Here is an 11,989-nt window from a genome sequence, read left to right on the forward strand (position 1 = left end):
ACGTGTATTTGAGAATAAATGATAATGATATTTCCCCCCATTTTAAATTCTTATTATCCAATGAAAGGTTAGATTTTTTGTGAATTTGTAAAATAAAAGATCAAAAGGATTAACAATGCAGATTAATTTTCACAGCCGCCTTTGATCATATTTACCAAGGGTGCTGATATTTTTGGCCATGACTGTATATTCAAATAAATTAAGCAACAAATGCAAATTTTAATTGTATTTTTATGATATTTTACACTCTTACTGCTATTAAAATGAGCTCCAAAGGGTATTCTTTACTATATAAATGTTCAACTATACTAAAATATATACTCCAATCATAAAAAAAATCTATTAAAAAAATCTAATAACAATAATGATGATGATGGTGATGATAATGCATATTATTCGGAAAATTCTAAAAATATCAAAGATTCTATAAAGGAATCTATAAAGTTTAAATCTAAATGTATAAAATTAGAAAGTTAATTAAAAGGCTAGAATTGGTACATGATTGAATAGCTGAGTTTGATGAATGCTGTCAACACAACCAATTATTCAGATTTTTCCCCCTGTTTATCGTGTTTTATTCTGCTTTCGAAAACCCTGTTAGCAAAATATGAGTTTTGTATAGTTTAAAATAGTATAGTTTAAAATCCTATAAAAAAAAATCCAATAAAATATAATCCTTTGAAATAAAACTATAAAATTCTATAAAATAAAATAAGATTTTAATGATTTTTAATTAGATTTTTAATTATATTTTACTGTTAAAATGAGCTCCAAAAATATTCTTTACAATTGAGGACAAATGATCAAATATATACTGGAATGTTTGTACTTTTGCTGTCTATCTTTGCAAGTCATGCAAGTCGATTCTTCCGTTGGCTTCCTTTCCCTGAGAGACAGACGGAGAGAAAGCGAGGCATGGAGTCACTGCTGGGCTGCATATGATTACACCAATCCAATAAAAGAGCTCATTGCTGTTCTGTGTGCAGCACATTAAAGTGCTCGATGCTAATGAACCTGAGTCTGGATATAGAAACCGGCAGCAGATACTTACACACTATGTGAGAAAACCCTCAGTGCTAAAACACAAGCCATTCATGGTAGCAAATACAAGACGCTTTTTGTGTGGATATCACCTTTGCAACACAGTGCACCCCGAGTATATCTTATAACTGGCACTATCCACAAAAAGAGCTCAAAAACTGTAATATTGAAGGTGCTTAACTTTCAGAAAATGTTCTTGGCCACCTCAGGAGGTCAAATTAAATATTATATGAGATTTTATATTTTCTATTCATTTAGAAGTTGAGTTGAGTTGCTGTTTTTGAACCCTGTTACCCAAATATGGGACATTTCTCAACAGTTTAAAATCTAAAAAAAATAAAAAAAAAAAAACCCTATTTAATAAAATCCTGTAAAATAAAATAAAATTCTATAAAATAATAATACTTCTAATTTGGAAAATTCTTAAAAAAATAATAAAATTATAAAGGAATCTAAAAAGTTTAAATTAGAATTCATAAAATTAGAAGATTAATTTGAAAAAGGTTAGAATTGGTACATGGTTGACACTCTATGCTATATGCATTATTTAAAATTTGTTGTTTACCAACTTTGTTACCAAAATGTCTACATGTCTAAACAGTTTAAAATACTATAAAATAAAACTAATCCTAAAATAAAATAAAATAAAATAAAAATACTTCTTATTCTAAAAATTCTGAAAATAACAAACATTCTACAAATTAATCAGATGTTATTTAAAAATGTGTTGTTTCCTGTTTAGTTTTTCCAACCAAAGATACTAGAAACAAACCTGAAGTATTTAAATCTAAACTCGTGGTTGAATAGTTTAGCTTGACGAGTGCAAACAACACTAAAAGCTGTTCAGACATTATTTAAAATTTGTTACATATAATGTTAGCTCATAATTACTGTTCTCACTTCAAATCTTTTTTCCTTAATGGGATGCCAATTTGTACTCTATTCATGGAAAGGTGACATCCACAGACAACATAAAAGTGTCCTGACACTAATTTTCTGCGAACCTTTTGTGTTTGAGGTTTGGTGCTTTGACTGTTTCCGAGATCTGTGTCTTGTTGTGAAGACGTCGAGGCAGATGAAGGTCATTGTGATGATGAAGGGCGGAGCTCCACGCTGCCGGCGCATTAGGTGATGAGTTCGTCCAATTACAGTCGACTTCCCCGAGGGCCACTACGCCGAGATACAAGATCATCACCTTGATCGTCAAGCACTGTAAAATCTATTCCATTCAGCCTCGTTCTTTATGTATCATATGTCGAAGTCTCATTTAATGACCTTTCTCTTCATTATCAGACGCCGCTGCCATATGCTCATTAGCAGAATTACTCCTGTGGTTTAGATATTTTTACGATCAGCTGTAGTCTTTTACGGTCAAGATAAAACTGTGTTCGCTTCAGTAATGTGACATTTATGATGAGGTAGAGTTTTTTGGAAAATCAGGACTGTAAGCAGACGTAGACTGGGATTTTCAAGCGATGCTGTGAGTGACATTTATATCCTTTCTCCAGCAGCCTCTCAAGCAGTCGGCGCGGTGAATATCTGGCCGGTACATGACAGCGAGGGGTCAGTCTTATTAGAGGGCCCCGGCTTTGAGATGCGGTGCTGGAGAAGGTCGTGTTCTCAGACGGCCGATCACACACTGTCACTTAACACCGGCCGTGTCGTGTCACAGCCTGTTTGTGTAACGCTCTCACCTCTCAATGAGATATGAACAATGACAGCCGTTTGACGAGTGTCACCCGGGCAGAGCTTCACAAAGACACACAGAGAAAGAGAGAGAGAGAGAGACGGAGCGATAGAAAGTAACCCTGCTGAAAATACAGGCAGGTTTTTGCTGCCAGTCTAGATGGTTTCTTTAAGCTGATCATCAGCAAAAATGAGCAGGTTAGTGGTTTATTTATCCAGCTGTTTTGTTTGTTCAAAACACATATGACTTTCTTTTTTTGTGGAAAACAAAGAAAGATATTTTGAAAAGTTAAATAAAATTAAATAAATATAGATAGATAGATAGATAGATAGATAGATAGATTAAAAATCCTATAAATAAAATAAAAATGCTATAAATAAATTTAGATTTTATAAGTAAGAAATTATTTATAGGCTCATATTTATATTTTTGTATTTTATAAATAATTTATGTTTTTTTTTTACAAAGGAATCTATAAAGTTTAAATCAAAATGTACAAAATTAGAAAATTTATTTAAAAAATTGGTGAATAATTGAGCTTGATAAATGCATTCAACACTACAAATTGTTCAGAGAATATTCAAAAATTAGATCATAATTAATGTTCTCAATTTAAATAACATTTACAGAATAAAGAGTCGTACAGATTTAGAACAACACAAGGGTGACCATTTTTATTTTTGAGTAAACTATCCTTTTAAGATCTGTTTAAGATCCTGTTTATGTCTACTTACAGTCTCACTTTTTGCAAACAAACTATCTATCTATCTATCTATCTATCACCACACACACACACACACACAACTGTATGGCCTGTTCACTTCGAAATGTCATGTTCAGAGAGCAAAATGGGTTGTGAATACATTTGTGTGCTGACTGTAAAGCACTAAAAGGGATCATAAAAATATCTTAACCACAGGAGTAATGAGCATATGTAAACAGCATCTAATATTGAACATAAAGGTTATTAAATGAGACTTTGGAACATATGATACATAAAGAACACAAACAACCAGAGCAGATGGAGTGTGTACTGCACATTTTGGTAAATGCAGTATGCTGTATGGGTATTTACTGAGAAAATGATACAGTAAACATGTACACAGCGGCCAGATATCATCCTGAAATCTAATGTTACCTGAAGTCAGAGGTCAAACGCTGCCGTTTCTGGTTATGATTCTGTACTCGACCTCCCATACTGATGCTCTCTGTCATCCGTTCGCTCAGCAAAGCATGCTTTATTTGCTCAGATTTATTCGTTCTTTGATCGCTGTGCGCGATCAATATCCATTTAGGCTGTATAGCATCAATTTGTATAATGCACATTGCTTCTTTTTTGGAATTCTTCTCAAAATGAATCCTGTGATGATGTTTCTGAGGACGACCTGCAGAACAGGAAGGAGACTGTGAATGAAACGGAGGATGTGAGAAGAATGCATCATCTCCCAAATATAAAACTTCATTTAGAACCATGAATATTTCTCAAGGGTTGTGTTGGGTTATGCTCGTCATACGTGAATGATGTTGCACCACCCGTCAAGCAGATTTTTTGTGCTTTGAAGGCAGTGCATGTCAACAAGTTGTGCTGTCAGCGAACTCCAGATGCGATTGCATGCACTGTTGTGTATTTTTTTGAAAATCGTTCCATAAGCACTCGACTTACAAACGAGCTGGCAAGGCTTCTTCAGGACCTACAGCTTTGATGAAGCGTCAGGAAGCTTCTAACGCAGTGATTGGCATGCTTTCCGGTGCAGCGCTGACTGGCAGTGTCCTGGAGGAACCGGAGAGTGCGCTCAAAGTTCTGCTGCGGCGCTGACCTGACACTGCAGTACGGCTCTGCCGTGAGTGACAGATGAAGAGATGATGGAGAGAGATCTGCGATGGATCAAAGACAACACCTGATGAAAGAGGCACAGACAGCAGGAGACAACAGGAAACAGAAGGAGGGTGTGAGAGAGAAGACACGGGAAGAACGAACCAGTATGTGAGAGTGAATACTAAGACTACTGCGTATGTAAACAGATATAACCCTAACTAACTATCTATCTGCACACAGATGGTTTAACTGAAATCTTGTCTATCTATACATCCATCCATCCATATCTTTATCTTTCATTGTTTCTTTCTACAAACATATGGTTTACCTGAAACTAACACTAACCAATCAAACCAGAATGCTTACCGTTTGGAAAACCAACCAACCAAAAACCAACTAAATACCCAACCAATCCAGAATGCTTATAGCTGGGAAAACTCTTTGGGAACTGGACATACAGTGCCAACTGTTACTAACTAAACCAACCAACCAACCAACCACTAACTAACAATAAATACCTTTATTGTTTCAAAAACGGAATGATTTTCATAAAAACTGGATATAAACTAAACTACACGACTAACCAGAGCCGATCCTCCCTATACGCAAAATACGCAAGCTGCGTAGGGCCCCTTGCTCTCAAAGATGATTTAATTTTAGTTTAGTTTTTGAATTTGGCTAGCGGTTATGAAAACATGATTGATAATTTATTTTAATGCGGTGCGCTGTCGCCCTTTCTACGTAAAAATCAACCAAATTATGTAATGTACAGTCTTGCTGAAAGTTGAAAGCGTGCCGAACCGCGGAAGAGACACTGTTTCTCAAGCGCTTTCCACGAGCGCGATTCAAGACGGAGTGAAACACGGACAAATGTGTTTCATTCATTCGTTCATAACCACTCATACCCCACTCAACCACTCATACCAACCCCCCAACCCCCCGACACAGTTTTGCGTAGGGCCCCCAGAAGTCGGCACTGCAACTAACTAATGGTTTACCTGAAACTAACACTAAACAACCAACCAACCAACCAACCCAGAATTCTCACTGTTTGGAAAACTCTCTGGGAACTGAACAGACTATACCAACTGTTTCTAACTAACTAACCAACCAACTACTAACTAACAAACTAACACTAAATACCCAACCAATCCAGAATGCTTATTGTTTGGAAAAAGTCTCTGGGAACTGGACAGACTATACCAACTGTTACTAACTAAATTTACTAATCAACTAACTAATGGTTTACCTGAAACTAACACCAACCAACCAACCCACCCAGAATGCTTATTGTTTGAAACTCCCTTGGAACCGGACAGATTATGCCAACTCTTACTAATGTAATTAGCCAACTAACAAACGGTTTACCTGAAACTAACGCTAACCAACCAACCAGCCCAGAATGTTTACTGTTTGGAGACACTCTGGAAACTAGGATAGATGTGCCGGCTGTTATTAACTAAAATGTACTAACTATAAACAGATGGTTTATATGAAACTAACACTAAGCAAATATCTGTCTATTTATTTAGTGTATTATCCATCCATTCTATCTATCCACAAAAGGATGGTTTACCTGAAACTAACACTGACCAACCAACCCATCATTCTTACTGTTTGGAAAACTCTCTGCGAACTGGACAGGCTCTGCCAACTATTACTAACTAAATTAACTAACCAACCAACCAACTGTTTACTTGAAATTAACACTAAATAACCAACCAATCCAGAATGCTTATCATTTGGAAAACTGTCTGGGAACTGGACTGACTGTGACAACTGTTACCAACTAAACTAACAAACTAAAAAACCATTCAACCAATTAACTGTTTACTTGAAACTAACACTAAATAAATAATCTATTTATCTCAGATTTCCCATCTGCTGACCTGAACACAGTTATTGCTTCATAGATCTGGTTTATGCTGATGGCCAGGTGTTGTTCTGGTTCTTCTATAAATGCTGTGTCATGATAACTCACCTCTGGTGTTCTCTGCGCTTCTCAGTTAGATGAATTAATGCGCCCGAGTCACCTGATGTAGCCTTTCTCACTCGGACGGCCATAATTTGCGTGTCTTGGGTTTAATACCCTTCCAGCCGCCCCAGGCTGCGGCACCAGACAATAATACCATCCACTTCACCTAAAAGTTACTCCAGAGGCCAAAGGCCTCATTTACAGAAATTAAGCAAATTAGCCAGAGGTGTTAGTTAATGTTCTTCCTCTTAGAGCAGCGGCGAGGCTGGAGCACATTAAAGCGGAGCAGTGTGAATGGACTCGGCTCTGCCGAGGGGACTGGTGGGCGGCCGGTGCGGACGGTTTTGAAGTAAGAGACACAGAGAGCAACATGAATGAGATTTGTAATGAGCACAACGCTTCCTCAGCATGCCATGTTTGCCCAGAGCCATGAAGATAATCGTGTCTGGAGCATTCATCAGTGTGATGGGTTCAGAGAACATGCAACACACAATAAAACCCCAGCGCCGCTCTCATTTACTTCACACTCATATTCATAAGAACAGCCTTCATTCTTCTAAATATTTAACTTGTACTGTCGTCTCGCTTGTCCTATTTAAGGTCTCAGTCTCTCTGTTTTGCATTATTCTTCCATGCATGTCAGCAAGTCATCTACTGTATTAAAGAAACAAACATTAGTTTGCTCTTTCATACCTCAGGAGACTTAATGGAGATCAGTCACAGTATCCCAGATGTTTCTCTTTAATTTCTTCTAAAAACAAAAAGAGTTAATTGTAGACACTCAGCAGCTCATTTGCTCTTGCAATAATCTGATGATAAATGTTTGAGTTCATACTGAGATTTTGCACTGCAGACTTGGGAGACATTGCTGAGATCTCTTAAAAACTACAGAGATGTATGTAGCGTTCTTCTCAATGAGAAACGTCTGATCTACGCAAAAGTCTCTATTTATTCTCATTGCTGTTTAGGAGAAACTACTGAGATGTCAAAAAATAAGAACTCATTTGTCATTTTTATTTATTTATTATACTTTTGTGTTATTTTAGTGTCATCAAGATACTATTTTAGTTTTATTCATATTTTAAATTATTTTTTATTTTTATATTTTCTTTTTTCATTTTTAATTTTAATTTTAATTTTAGTAATTTAGTTTTTTGTTATTTCCATTATTTTTAAATGTTTATTTTACATTTTTAAAAGTTTTAAATACAAGTTAAATAAATTAAAATAGGAAATGCTGAAATAAAAGTTTTTTATTATTATTTGAATTTTTAAATTTAAATTTCGGTTAACTTTTATTTTATTAATGATTTTTTTATGGCTTTAGTTTTGATTAACTACCATAATCCTGGTGGACAATGTCATTTTTAAAGCATTTGTTCGACTGCAGTATGTTGTTTTTTAAATAAATGTTTTCTGTTGGATGTTAAAGCAACATTCAGCAAATGGTTTCGCAACAATTATGATTTATAATGTACACTTAAGATGTTTATCAGATGTTTGTACACAAATAAGTAAAACACAAGCTGATGAGTTCTGTCAGATGTGTGTGAACAGTGTACCTGTGTTTGTGTTTTCTGATGCCATATAATCCAACCTGTAGGCACTGAAGCACATCTGCTCATGCTTCAAATTCACATTCTGTAAAAATCCTTAAGCACAAGAAAATGCTTAGATATGAAAGGAAATGTGCAGGATGAATATCTAAGGACTTCTATGTTGGCCATATCACAGCTGGAAAGCATTCATTTACATTGCTTTTATCCAAAGTGAATTACGTGCCTTTGTTTCCTGGGAATTGAACCCATGACCCTGGAGTTGCTAGCGCAACAGTTTCTCCAGGAACTCAAACTCTGAACATGCATGCAAAGTATGTTCATATTGCAATCAATGCACTGAGCAAGCATTCATGTTGCATGTTTCTGCTGATACCAAACTGCATTGGCTGCTGAGAGCATTAAACAATCAACATCTAGAAATACTAATACTACTTATAAATACTAATGTATTTGCAATGTTAAACTAATGTCGTGTCTGTTTTGTATGATAACATTTTGTGTGTGTGGATATGTGTGTGTGTGTGTGTGTGTGTGGAGATATATATATTTTATTTTATTTTATTTTATTTTTTAAGGGTAGTTTAAGATATAAATAAATAAACAGTAAACAATAACACAAATGCGTATGCATACGTATATAAAACAACAAAAATGATATAAAATACAAAATTAATAATAAAAGACAACAATTTTAGAAAACAATAAAATTGTTAAAACTTTAAATAAAATTAAAAATGAAAACAGAAATGTAAAATAATACAATAACACAAAATAAAATATTACCAAAAATAATATTAAATAAATAAAACAATAAAAGTAAATATACAAAATACACTATTTTATAATGAAATTTATTATATAAGACAACAAAAATAAAAATACTAATTAAGAAAATAAATAAAACAATAATGAAAATGACAAGAACACAACAAAATTATTAAAACTTTAAAATGAAAACAGAAAATATTTTAAAATATTTATAAATTCATAAATAATTTAAAATATTAATACAAATATTACAGACTCTCTAAATACTAAAATAACACTTTTGCCCACATGAAAATTATAAATAATATTATTTTTATATTTCTGGCCTTAGGAAACTGTACAAGACGTGTTTGTTGGCAACAGGTCGTGTGGACAGAAGTCAGCCTGTCTAATGAAGCGCAGAATATTCATCAGCTGAAACACTCAACTGATCATCCCAGACATTTCCCCTTAAAGAAAAATGGCTTCTCTACTTCAACAAATTGATTTTTTTTTTTTTTCATCTTGCTTTTGCTATGGCTAATACATCTAATTGTAAAAGCCAGTGGACCTTAAAAAGGTTTCTCCGGTATGGAAGTGTGTCCGCGGCAGAGGACGAGGAGACAACCAATAACTAGAGTCTTAATAGCACATCTGTGTGTATTTTGATGGATGAGCACTATGGCACGCAACACGCTGTAATGGCTTTACATCAAATTGTGTTGGCATGGCTCTAAATGGACTTTACTTGAATTTACTGTCTAGTAATGCAGTGTGCAGATATTGACCCGCGGCTCACCGTGTAGTACAGGTAGTGAGGACTACAGAGTGAGTGAGGGATGAACACATGAAGAAGGGCTTAGGTTATCCTAAAAGCATCAGATATCAGGAAAAAAGTCCAATAGAGCAGATGTTCTCAACTGGTGGCTCACAGGTCTGTTCTGATCAGGACAGCTGCAAAAAAATTAAAATGAAATAAAATAACATTTTAAATCAGACTTAATGTTAATAATGCATATTGTTCTATTTTGGTCTATGCAGTTTATGGCAATATTAACACACTTGAATGTCAATTCAATGTTCCAAGGTCATTTTATTGAATGTTTTTTCATTCAGTTAAATATTTGTATATAATATGGAAAATATATAAATACACACACACACACACACACACACACACACACACACACACACATTTATATACATATATATTTTGGTACTGTGTTGCTCAAAGAGCTTGCCAGTTAAAATATACATTAAAGTAGAAAAGTGTTTCAGGCCTGCTTTACTAAACCCTTGATACATTAGTGCATACAGTTGAATATTCGATAAATCGATAAACGTTTTTTGCTGCAGCACTTAGTATTGAAAGAGACTGAGTTGGACCTGAAGCCATGCATTTGTGAGGAGAACACCTGAAGAAGAGGGGAGATGGTGCAGCTCTTTGAATCTATATTTTAAGTCATTGAAAGGCTAATCAGATTTGTGATTTTTGCCTGGCAGATGACAAAACAGGCAAAAAAAAAAAAAAATAGCAAAATATAATATAAACAACAGTAATAATGAGGCAGTTACTGTTTTAAGCAATCAAATTTTTTATTTATGCCTGGCAGAAGATAAAACAAGTTTTTAATCGCTTTTAAAAAGAAATTCCTTCAAATATTGATTTCTACAGCTGCAAAATACATTATTTACTTTCATAAACGTGCATTACACACGTGTTGACTGATATAGATTCCCCTAAAAAAAGAGCAGGGATAATTCATAATAATTTTCCTTTGCAGCTGATTAATTCTTGGCAAGCATTTCAGAGCGAAGCCCATTCCGGAGTCCTGCGTGTCGCGAGCGCCCGACTCGCCTTTTCATATTTCATGAGCGCAGGAAAGGCGCGCGACAGTTTTCCCCATTGTGATGGTGATTTCCCCTTTTCTCTTTAATCCTGACAAACCAGATTATGAATGCTGCGCTCCTCTCCGCTAGGAAACGGGAATTTAAATACGATTCACGATGCCATTTCTCCCTCGTCTCCCTGAAGGAGCAGCAGGTTTTTTCACGAATTAATTAGCCGAATTTGTATGAAAATAGGTTTGGCGTGACATCTGGTCTGGTTGTAAGTGCTAAGTGCTAATGAGGCCTATTCAGAAGATTTGCATCTGTTGACTGCGTCTGGCAGAGCCGCGGTTCCTGTGACCCAGTGTCCTCTCTCTAAGGAGACACGAGACCTCCTGACAAGGACTTGAGTTAAGCTTCTCTTCACTTTCTGAGGCGAATGAATCATTCAAATCATTAAGCAGAAGTATGCGGATATTTCGCATAACAATCAGCAGATATCGAAACGCCGATCATACCGAGCATTGAATTGAAGCCTGACTGTTGATTAAACTTCCTGCTCTTAATCTTGAAGAAATAATTCAACAAAATGAACATTTTGTAATCATTTACTCACCCTCGTGTCATTCCGTCTCGGTATTATTTTCTTTCTTCTGTGAAACACAAAATGAGATGTCAGGCTGAATGTCTGAACAGCTTCTTCTATATAATTAAAGTGGATGGTGACTTATACTGCTAAACTCTAAAAAGAACAAAAATCAGCCCTATACATACGTATACATATACATATATATACTGTGTGTATACTGGAATAACTTGAGGTTTTAGTAAATGATGACAGACTTGTCATTTTTGGGTGAATTATCCCTTTAATTTAATCGAAAAAACATATGTACACATAACTCAGTATGGTGATTCTGGGATCTGTTGCATTGGACTGTTGTATTGCATTAAAAAAGGGATGTTTCATGACTGAGCGGTTGCTGTGAACTCCAGGAAACCCCAGAGGTGTGATGACGCCTCAAAGAACCTCAACCTACCCTCATTTCAGTGGATTAACCAGTTTAAGGCATCTGACTGCAGCTAAACCAGCTGAAAACACTGACCTTACGACCTCACCCACGCACTTTCATTCAGGTGGTATGAGCACAGATCTCACATCGCAGTATAGCTAATTTTACAGCGATTAGATAAAGGTTACCGGTACATGGCAGATTTCTACAAAACATCATGTTTCTGTAAGCTTTTGTGTTTGTTGAACAAAAGCTGAAGAATTGAGCTGAGAAACGGCAGCATATACCGGGACATAAATAGATGGCGCGCATGTCCTTATT

At 35.4% G+C, this 11,989-nt stretch overlaps 1 long non-coding RNA gene across 1 annotated transcript in view; it reads right to left on the bottom strand.

The window, feature by feature from the left end:
* The window catches only part of LOC131526184 (uncharacterized), a 10,076-nt gene extending 5,557 nt beyond the window's left edge, over positions 1-4,519 (bottom strand). The window contains exons 1-3 of the long non-coding RNA XR_009267395.1: positions 4,392-4,519; positions 3,867-4,113; positions 2,046-2,211 (exon numbers count right to left, since the gene is read on the bottom strand). This is a non-coding gene — a long non-coding RNA (uncharacterized LOC131526184). The remainder of the gene's footprint in view (positions 1-2,045; positions 2,212-3,866; positions 4,114-4,391) is intronic.
* Positions 4,520-11,989: the final 7,470 nt, after the last annotated feature.

This window comes from Onychostoma macrolepis, chromosome 19 (genome assembly GCF_012432095.1).
Source record: "Onychostoma macrolepis isolate SWU-2019 chromosome 19, ASM1243209v1, whole genome shotgun sequence".
In the NCBI taxonomy this organism is placed as follows: Eukaryota; Metazoa; Chordata; class Actinopteri; order Cypriniformes; family Cyprinidae; genus Onychostoma; species Onychostoma macrolepis.